Genomic DNA, 10,576 nt, shown 5'->3' on the forward strand with positions numbered 1-10,576 from the left:
GACACCTAGAAAACCATATACCAGGCACAGTAGAAGGTAGTTGTCATAGCTTATTGCATGGTCTGAAGAATTCTGCTTTTGTACCACTGTTTGCTAAAATAACCTATTGATGATGCAGGTATCTATGTCCTGCATATTCTCTTCCTTTATATCTTGTCTCTCTCTTTATGTGACCCTATAGAATGGCTAAGATTTGAATTATTATTAGGTGTATTACAGTAGAAATATGAAGTGTAGAATGGTTTGATTTCTTAAAGCTTGATTTGCTTGGTTAGGGGCATTCTAACAAAGAGTCCCAATCTCCAAATCAGTTCCCAAGGTGGGAGAGACTATTGGCCTCAAATTCAGTCTTTTTTATAGACAATCAGTAGTTTTTTTTTCTTACAACGAGAAAAAGTATTGTTGTGCAGGACAAAAGTGCCAATACGAAAAGTCTCAAAAAAGGATCTCCTCTGCTCAAACCAACACTGTATTTCTCATGTACACTTCCAAACAACCCTTGGCCTCTTTCCTCCATCGCAAGTTCAATTTGCGGAGGTGCCACAGACCCCTGGTAGCACAGGTAGAGTAAGCGGGTCCACTCACAGCCACAGCTGTATCACTGCCACAAGATGCCATTGTCATTAATGAAGGGGCTGCACTAGTGGGAGATGTAAGCTCATCAGGAAAAGGGAAGAGGGCTGAGCAATGGTTGGGACTCAGAAAAGCAAGAAGAAAACCAGAAAACACTGAAAACCTTTAACTGAACATAACCAAACTTCAGACTGGGTTCAGTTTAAGTGCTGGGCTCTGGGAAACTTCTAGTTCATCATCAAAGTGGCTTCACCTTTTCATCACTTAGTAACCTGCTACAGTGATTTAGATAATGACTGAAAAATTTTATTGATGGCTCTCCTGTACCATTTCAGCCTACTATTTGTGAACTCATCTTTTTGCACACAATAATTGATCATGATAGGATCTCTGTTTGAAACAAGGAGAGAAGTCTTTATATTTCTCAAACAGTGTTATTTTGCAAGTAGTATTTCCTTAAATTGATCCTGTTTTATTCTGAACCTAATCCAGTCTGGCTAAAGACATTTAATTCTGCTCCTTAGCCACCTCCAGCTTCCAATCTGCAAAACCTTCCCTCAATTTTAAACTTCAGCTTTTTTTACATAGCATTAGCTAATTATAGTAATTAATTAATAAATAGTTCAATTCACTGCTTTCTTTCCTACCCTATGTTTATTCCATTAATTTCCATCAGAAATTATCTAATAGAAACTGTCAGTGCAAGGAAGTTGGTTCACTGATTCCAAAATGCTGAACATGAAACCCCAAGCTGTGGAAAGTCAAGGTTGCTGGGGCAGAGGTCTGGAGATCTGTGATGGAAGCTGCTGGCTTGACCAGTTTGGGCACCAGAGTTAGTTCCCAGCTGACTGGAAGCCCTTCAGTCCCAGCCTCAACTCCTGTTCTTTGCAGCTGGCACACTGGGGCTGAGCCTGGAAGTGTTGGGCTCAGTCAAAACTCCCCCTGGGACTGCAAGTGAACATTCCTGACAGATTGTAGCTTCATGTGGGGAAGCCCGGAAAATACAAGTTAAACAAAAGGCTTTCCTTGGAATACCTGCTGTGGCCCAACAGAGCCAATATTAGCTGTTAGTGAAACTGATGATTTTCTCAGTTTTTGTAGTTGCTAAAATAACAGCTACAGGAGCCAAAGGACAGTTGTTTCTTTAGGATATGCTTTATGCCATTGTTTTATAGCAATTTTTTTGAATGTCTTGCTCAAGATAATTTAAAAATGATGATAATAAATTTGACTTTGAACTGAATTCAAGTTCTTGAAAAGTCCTCCAAAGGCAGAATCATGACTTTGAGTCATTTTTCTGTTGGGTGGTAAGCAATAATCAAATTAATTATTTCAAATTAACTAAAAAATCATCCTGAAGCCAGCGTAATTACAAGCAGATGGATAAACAGGAACAATAGGAGCTCATAGTATAACCAACAGCAGTAGTTCTTTTAATACACCTTTGGAAAACAAAAAAACAAAAAACAAAAAAAAACAAAGGAAAACCAAAACATTTTTAGGGTTGTTTCACAGGGAGAGAATGATTGCATTAGCTAGAGGCAGTGAGATCCACCCCATCAGTCACCCAACAGCTTCCAGGGCAGTTGCAGAAACAAAACCCTGTTAAGTGGTATCTGCAGAAAGACATCCTGAAAATAACTCCAGAGTTTCATAACTTGGGCTTGTTTACAAAGAAAATGGTCTCCCCAGGCAGAAAGAAACTTCTACCTCAAGAATTGGTAGACTCTGCCTTTGCTTAAAATAAAGTCATGCTGGCAAGTGTTGTCCAGGGCTATGGGCTTCTGAGACATTCTCAGTATTCCCAGGAACCAAGGCCAACTGGTGAGAAGCAGCCAGCTGGGCTCTAGTAAATACTCTTAAACTTCAGAACTGGTGTCTACTTGCAAATTGTCAATTGAGAACGGTACTGGAAATCCCCTGCTTCTGATTTATGCCTGGGAGTGGTTTGGAGGTGCTTGGCAACAGCCCTGCGGGTGCTAGGGACTTGCCCGACTGTTTAACATCATAGATGATCATAATCCAGTGCCCAGGAATGTTCCCAGGCCCGGTCTAATTCACCAGGATAGATTCAAACTGAGAAGAAAATGAAAGATTTTGTTTGTTGAGAATGAAATGGTCATGTTCCCTGGCTAGCAGCACATCCATTACAAGGATGGATTTATCCAGTGCGATAGCATTTGTTTGTCTGGTTGCAGACTTAACTGATAAACAACAAGAGGAATCCTTTTAGTAGCACTGACAGCACTTTGAAAAAGCCAACTTGTATCTAGGATACATGCAGTATGGTACAGTTGCAATCTTAATTTTGCCAGCATCAGAAGAGAACCGAATTCAACTGAAGTAGACTCTTTAATGTGATCTATGGACCATATGAGCTGGATTTCATTGGTGATAATGGCAAAAACTGGAAAGCATCTGTTAATTTCTTCTCTAACTTTGTGCATCTGTTATCAGCCTCTGGTGTGATTTGATTTTTGGAAGCTGGCTTTCCTTGCACACATACTATTAGGCTTAATCTCTTTTGCTCAGTTTACTCTTATATCCTTGATTAATGAACCGAAGGCCCAAGCTGAAGAGACACAACCTGTCCTATAGAGAAAGGCAAAGCCCAAGACAGCTTTTTTAAAGATTAGCTTTAACTCCAGCAACAAAAACACAAACACCTCCACAGCCTTCTTGTGCTGTTTCGTTTGGGTGGGTGAAAGGAGACAAAGTCACAACAGTTTCACCTCTTCTGATTCTTAATGATCTTACCTCCCCCCAGCCAACCTACGCAGCCATCAAACATACAGACTTGCCAGACCTAGGTGTGTTGGACTGCGCCTCCAGGGATCCTAACCAGATGGTATTTTAGGAGAGGACACAGTTCATTTCAGAGCAATTCGAATGAGCAGCTTTCTTTTCTTTATTACACCACTGCCTTTGGCGGCAATCCACCAGAGGCAGATTCTCTGCTCTCTAAGGAATGATCTGCCCACTCTGTCCATTTAAGAGGACATTCAGCTCAGAAAATCCAGTTGCTGATCACACATGTGGAGCAGATGTGCGAGCATGTGTAGCAAAATAAAAAATAAAAAATCCCAGCAGTGTACTGGGAGAAATGTAGCGTAACTACTGAAAAACAGTGACACAAAAGCTCTGATTCTGAAACAGTGGTTATTGTTGTTGTAAGGAGGACTTTTCGTATTACTCTTTCTTAGGGAGAGAAAAAAAAAAGTGTAATAAATCCTTTATTATTTTTCTCTTTGGAGGTCAGGGAGGATTATTCATGTTATACTAATGTGGCTTCTTTGTTCATTTTCACAGACTTCTCCTTACAAAGATATGATTCTAACAATTTCGACCAGACTGTCTTGGGGCCCTACCTCTCAGGAACTGAGTGCTGGAAAACTTCCACTGGAAAAAAAAAAAACAAAAAACAAAAAAACACACACTCTTTTAAAAGAGAGGATATCAGAAGTATACATCTTTTATCCATGCCCCACACACTTGCATGTGAAGAGAGAGCACCAGCTGTTTTTCTCATGGTGAATAAGGGTTACTTGGGGAAATCTGACTTCCTGTTTTTACATGGACAGCTACATTGTTGCAAAGCCAGTTCATTTTGGTTAGGTCAATAGAGCAAGTTTAATTATTGGAGGTTTCCTTATTCACTCAAGCTTCATACTGTAGAGAAGAAAGAGGGATTACTAAGAAGTCCAAACTGTGCACAGAGGTTGAAAAGCTCATCCCTGTTAATTACGTGACCCTTCTCAAACATACAAAACATTTTTGGGGAAAAGTTGGGATTTACTGAATTTTGAACTGCCGACTAAGTGTGCCTCATAGCTCAAAATATATTGAATAAAAATCGTATGGAGATTTTTTTCCAAATAATAAAAAACAGCAATGAAAAATACATACTTCTGGCACTGGGAGCAGCATAGCTAGTTCTACAGATGTGGTGAGAAAATAGTCCATTTTTTCACAACAGCACCATTCGAAACAACAGAACTCTGAGCAGCTGAAAATACAACAAGCAATCTGGTTTCGTTGCAGGAGGCACTGTGGAAAACACACCTCTCGAACTGGAGCTCACAACCAGGACAGCTGGTAATGGTGACGCAAAAAAGCGACTCATCACAGGTAATATGTGCAAAGCCAGAAGCATTCCTTGCACTCTGTGATGTTCATTTCTAATTTACTTTAACTCGAACACTTAGATATTGTTGGTTTTTTTTTTTTTTTTTAATTCAATTCAATGATTGGGTAACTCTGTTTCTCCATTTTTATATGGTGTTACAAGTTATAGTGGATTTCTAAATCTTGGTCTTGGTTAATGCATCAAAGGACATATGGGCTGATTTCCTTCAGTTTCTCATAATATACATACAGCCAGCTGTATGTTATTACATAACTTCAGACATAAAGCAATCAGATCATTCTAGATACCCTGATCTATTTCTGTGTGTTTGATACAGTTATATTACAGTGGAACAAATTCACCAGCACAGCTATAAGAAAGGTTTGGTCTTTTTTTTTTTTTTTTTTTTTAATTCATATCCTTGTTCTTAATAAACATCCCAAAGAAAAATATTCAACAGCAGCAGGCAGCTATAAAGAGGCAGAAAATGGCAAAACCACAGTCCTGAGGAAACCTATGTGAAAACACTGGTTGTGTCTTCCTGGTTACAGAAAACAAATAGAACTGTTCAGAGCGCTTGCCAATAAGGGGCTGCCAAATAAAATATTGTTTTATGAAGTCAGGAAAAAACTAATTTTAAAGGTTATTGTAGGTTATTTGTGGTCATGTCTTGTGTTCATAAAACATGATGTCATCTTGAACCCTTCACTATTTTTGTTTCAGACCTATAGATCTTTGTCTGAGACACTATCTCAGCAATTGTAGAAATTTTAAAGTTATTGGGAAATACTTGTGGGAGTCTGTTGTACAAATTGAATGGGAATAAAATAAAATAGATGCAAGCGAACGTAATGCAAGAAACCATCAAACCAACTGTATTTTAGGAGAGTTTGTTTAAATAATTCAGTATTTTGGAATGATGAGATCACACCAGCAGCAGTAAATTTGAAATCAGAAGGCTGCAGAATCATCCTCCCTACTTATCTTCTCAACATTTTGTTTTAAACAGTGTTATCACTGCAAAGCTGTCATTTACAGCATGTGGTTCTCTGCCCTGCAACCCCATACTGTTATGAACTCTAATGAAACATTTTATTTGCCACCATATTCCTTTTTTGATAGAAAGAGCTTACTTCAATGACTGAGTCATTCTGCATGACTTCATAATCTAATGTATTTAGATAAGCTGCAAACCAATGGAGGAGACGATAATGAAAAGGTGATAAAGAGTTAAAAAAAGATTTCCTGGCCACCATTAAAGCTTTTTCTTTGCTTCTTTTCGTCTTCTAACATTCAGAGGCCTGCCATAATTCCAGATGGAGATGGATCTTTTTTTTAAAATTATTTTTTTCAAAATCATGGCTTCCCATAAATGGCTTCTGCCATGTGAAACTATCTAATTATCAGCTGACTCAGACCTGAACACTTCTTTGAATGCTGTGGCCAGTTTGGGGATTTTCCCTTTTAAGCCACCGATGGGCTTTACTCTGGTGCTCTCACTGTTAAAGCAGTTTTCAGAGCAAAGAAATGCTTATGACATCTTCCCATGTTCTTCTCCAGGCTTATGAGCCTACTAATTTTTTCATTAGAATAAGAATATACTTCTATTTCTCCTCATTCCAGTTAGGCTTTGTTTTATGGTCATGGGAATTGACATGAACGAAGTCTAAATATGAGACTTTTAGGTAGTGCATAAATTGTTCCTTTTCTTTCTGCGGCCAAAGCCTCTAAAGCCCATGACAATGTGTTGTCCAAACGATGGCTGAAGCACTCCTTCCCTTGTGAAAGGAGCTGTGTGCTTGGGCTAAGCCCACAGAAGCAAGTCCTCAGAGCTTTTAGGGATGTAATGATGTGCACTGTGGTCACTACAGTGTTCCTGTGGGATACCAGAGTAGGCCTTCACCAGTGCATCTTCTGGCTTTATGATTCTCTCTTCTTTCTTTTAAAATGGTGCCTGTCCTTAAATTTAAAAGCATCTCTTTTTGGATCTTGATGTTAGTGAGAAAAGATAAGAGCTGATGGCCTGGGCTAACGAGAGCAGAACTTCTAACCCAAGGGAGGGAGAGGTTAAATCAGCTTTAGTCAGATTCTGCACCCTCTTTAGCCCAGGATGCTGCAGGCACCAAGTTTGTCTTCAGATTTTTCCAGAATTTGCATAGCCCAGTGGCCTTGTGTGCTCTGTGGATGACAGTGTTGCTCAATGTGTCTGAAATGCATGTGGTTTGGCTCTCTGGCCCCCTCCTCCACGGGGGGCCTATTTAATGCCTGGGGTTGCTGGTGACTTTTAGAGGAGCAGCCAAAAGCCTTCCTCATGGCTGCTAGAAGAAATCTTCCATCAGTTGCATCTGGAGATTTTAGAGGCTCTTTTCATGGGTTGAACCTTTTCCCTGCGTAAAAGAACTGCAGTCACAGGACAGATCTCACCTAATACATCTTACCTGCAAAAGGCATTTTTTCTCTCAGATCAGTTTCTAATACCCTGCTGATGTTTGTTTTTCTGTTTTGCTGCCAGTTGACATTGCTGATGCTGTTTCCTTGCTGTACTATCATACTTGTGGAATGAATCTCAAGAGCATAGTTTCTATTAATGGCTTATCATTTGTACTTTGTGGGTAAGCTTTTCCCTCTAACCATGGCTAAGTCATACTTCTATTTCCACTATCCATTTCATTCTACTCAGGTGTCTCCTACCTCCCAGCTTGTAAATATTTTTCCTTATAGTTTCTGGTGTGGATTCATGCTTGGGAAAGCTAGAAAGACTTTCAGACAATTTGGTCTGGTACTCAAAGATTCTTCTGTTCCTCTGATTAATCAGTAATGCTAAAGCGTGAAAGAACAAAACACAGCTAGAACAGTGGTTAACATTTATCATGGAATGAATACTGTTTTCTAGTGGTAAAATTACTTAATCTGCTGTTTTCCTTTAATAGCTGGATCCTAAATAGAGCAAAAATGTGGTATGCTGAACCACCATATTTATGTGTTACAAGAAACTTGAAGAATCTCTGGTTACCCTTTGTCTTCATCAGTTGAACTTTTTGATCTATGCCTAGCGACACTCTAGTCAGTCTACTGTATTAAAAGTGCAATTCCTAAAGCACTGGACAATGTCACCCACTTCTGGATTTAGCTACCTTCCAGTATCTTCCTCTTTACAAGCTGCCCCCCAAGTTTACAAAAAGTTTGTTTTTTTGTTTTTGTTTTTCCTTTTACATTTTTTTTTCTCTTAGTCTCCTTATAAGTTAAAAGAGATGATCTGTTCTGCTTTTAAAACAGGAAAAATAAAACAGTGATAGGAGATCCCAGGGCTGGATACAGTTACACTGCATACATAAGCTAGAGATAGGATGTGGGAGAAATGTTTCAGTTGTCTGAACATTTCTCTGTCATGTGAGTGGAAACATATATTGTATAATACTAGAAAGAAAGGGAGCCATAGATCTTGCATTTTAATGTACATTCATTTCATAGCTATCAAAATAAGTAATATGCTGTTTATAGGCTAATAGGCTATAACCAATCACTATCACGGTGTGTCTCAGGTATGCTTTTGGGTCCTGTGACAAATGCAAGTAAAAAACCAGTGCTGCAGAGTTTGAACAAAAAAACTGTAACAGATCATAGAATCATAGAATCATAGAATCATAGAATCATAGAATCATAGAATGGCCTGGGTTGAAAAGGACCACAATGACCATGTACTTTCAACCCCCCTGCTATGTGCAGGGTCGCCAACCACCAGACCGGGCTGCCCAGAGCCACATCCAGCCTGGACTTGAATGCCTCTAGGGATGGGGAGTCCACAACCTCCTTGGGCAACCTGTTCCAGTGTATCACCACCCTCTGAGTGAAAAACTTCCTCCTAATATCTAACCTAAACCTCGCCTGTCTCAGTTTAAAACCATTCCCCCTTGTCCTATCACTATCCACATCATTCTGAACTGAATTACAACAACCCTTCTGTATTTCTGTATCCTTATTTTTTTTAATCCAGTTGCTTGCATGGGTTCCTGGAGGTGGAGGAAGTATACAGTGAAAAACTGTTGACAAGAAAACTAGCAATGCTCAATCCCTTTCTTTAGAGAAAGTACAAATTCTTACTAAAAAATGTCCAAGCTTGATCCTGTCAGTAACTGGCCTCCCTTACTCCATTTCATGGGATATTTTCAGGATGAGTACTATTATGAAATCCACCTACACCTTAGTCTATTGGTATATTTCTCATGAACTGTAATGGACTCTATTCCTCACACTATAATTTCCTGTTGGAAAAATAATAATTCTCCTTACTTTTCTGGACAGTAAAGAGCAAAATAATTTGTCTCAGAGTATTTCTTTATCAAACACAGATTCCCTATCCTGCTTTTCTGTCCAGTGCAAGCATTCTGTCTTCTCTTGAAGGCCTACTGTTACAAAGTAATTCTTACCATCTTGCAAGGCTGATCTTGGGGGTGAGTGAGGGATGTAGGTACCAACTCTGAAAGATGAAATCTTGTTGCAGGAGGCACCTGCTGTATGGTTTAACAGGAGTTGTATGGAGTAGCTATCTAAACCTCAACTGGTTACTCAAGGGGTTAGGAATGAGAATCCCTATGGAGCTCTCAAATGTTAAGATTGTTCCCATGACTGCTTGTCAAGGTTGAGAGCAACTCACACCAGTGAAACTATGCATTTTTATTCCACAACTGCATAAGAAACTGTTTGGTAGCCTCAGACCTCTGAAAACTCAGAGAGTAATTTGAAACAAAACAAAATAGCTGTATGCTGAAGGATATGAGTGAATATGTCTTGAGAAAGCTGAATAATTCTGGAAGAAAATTGTATCAAGGGAAGCCCTCAAAACTCAGCACCCCATTCTGAAGGGCAGCATCAAATGGAGAAGATGACAGCGGAGTACTGACAGCAGTTTCCTCTGGCTGAGTTGAGCTAATTTTCCATAGCCTCTGAAGGGCAGTCTTGAAGACCTTCTTTCCCAGAAAAGCAGAAGGCTCTGCAGGTTGGTGAGTAGGTGTCTGGCAGAAAGCTCTGCTGCCAGCTCAAGTCAGTGGAACAGAGCCAGTAAGGGACATAAAGCTAGTATATACTGACAAAATAATACAACTTGCTCTGAATCAAAGCATTGCAGAATCTATAGAGATAATATTGTAGTTTACAAATACACCAGCCCCTCATAGGCCACAGCCGCAAAAATGGCCATGCGTTGCATTTATGTACCACCCTCACTGTCATTATAGCCTGTGTGAAAAATCCCTAAGAAAATGGCTTAATGTAGATATTAGGAAAAGAAGAAATAACATATGAAGTCAGAATAATGGAACATACTTTCTCCTCTGAGCAACAGCTAGTCCTGTAAATCTGGGCTTCAGATTTTGTTGAACACCTCTTTTGATTTCTAATCCAGGATAGCTGATGTATGTGATAACAGAATAGGACAGAGGATGCTCTGGTGTAATCTTTGGCTTTTCTGCTGTTTTTCTGAATAATGTGAAGGTAGGTCTCTGTATCTGTCTGATTTTTAAGTTTCCACCCTTAATATAAAGGTAGCTTCTTATCTCTCCAAAGTTTTGGAAAGATTAAAAGCTGTAGGAAATAGTTCATATATATAAAGTGACCCCATCTGATGTTGCTATAGCTTTCTAGTAAAGCTATTACTTCATATGGAAAGCTGTGGATAGTTTAGCCACTTTGTATTTTGTGTGTAAGACTCTGAAGGACAGAAACACTCCAGCTGTGCTCCTGTTACCATCAAGGGAGATAAACTGAAGATGCACTGTCTATATGGACACATTGGTTAGAAAAGTATGCACCTTTACCATGTAGAGCGACTGTGTGACACAGCAGCACAAAGCCACGTATCTGCCTTCAAAGCAGAAGTTT

This window comes from Phasianus colchicus, chromosome 6 (genome assembly GCF_987193195.1).
Source record: "Phasianus colchicus chromosome 6, bPhaCol1.hap1.1, whole genome shotgun sequence".
NCBI lineage: Eukaryota > Metazoa > Chordata > Aves > Galliformes > Phasianidae > Phasianus > Phasianus colchicus.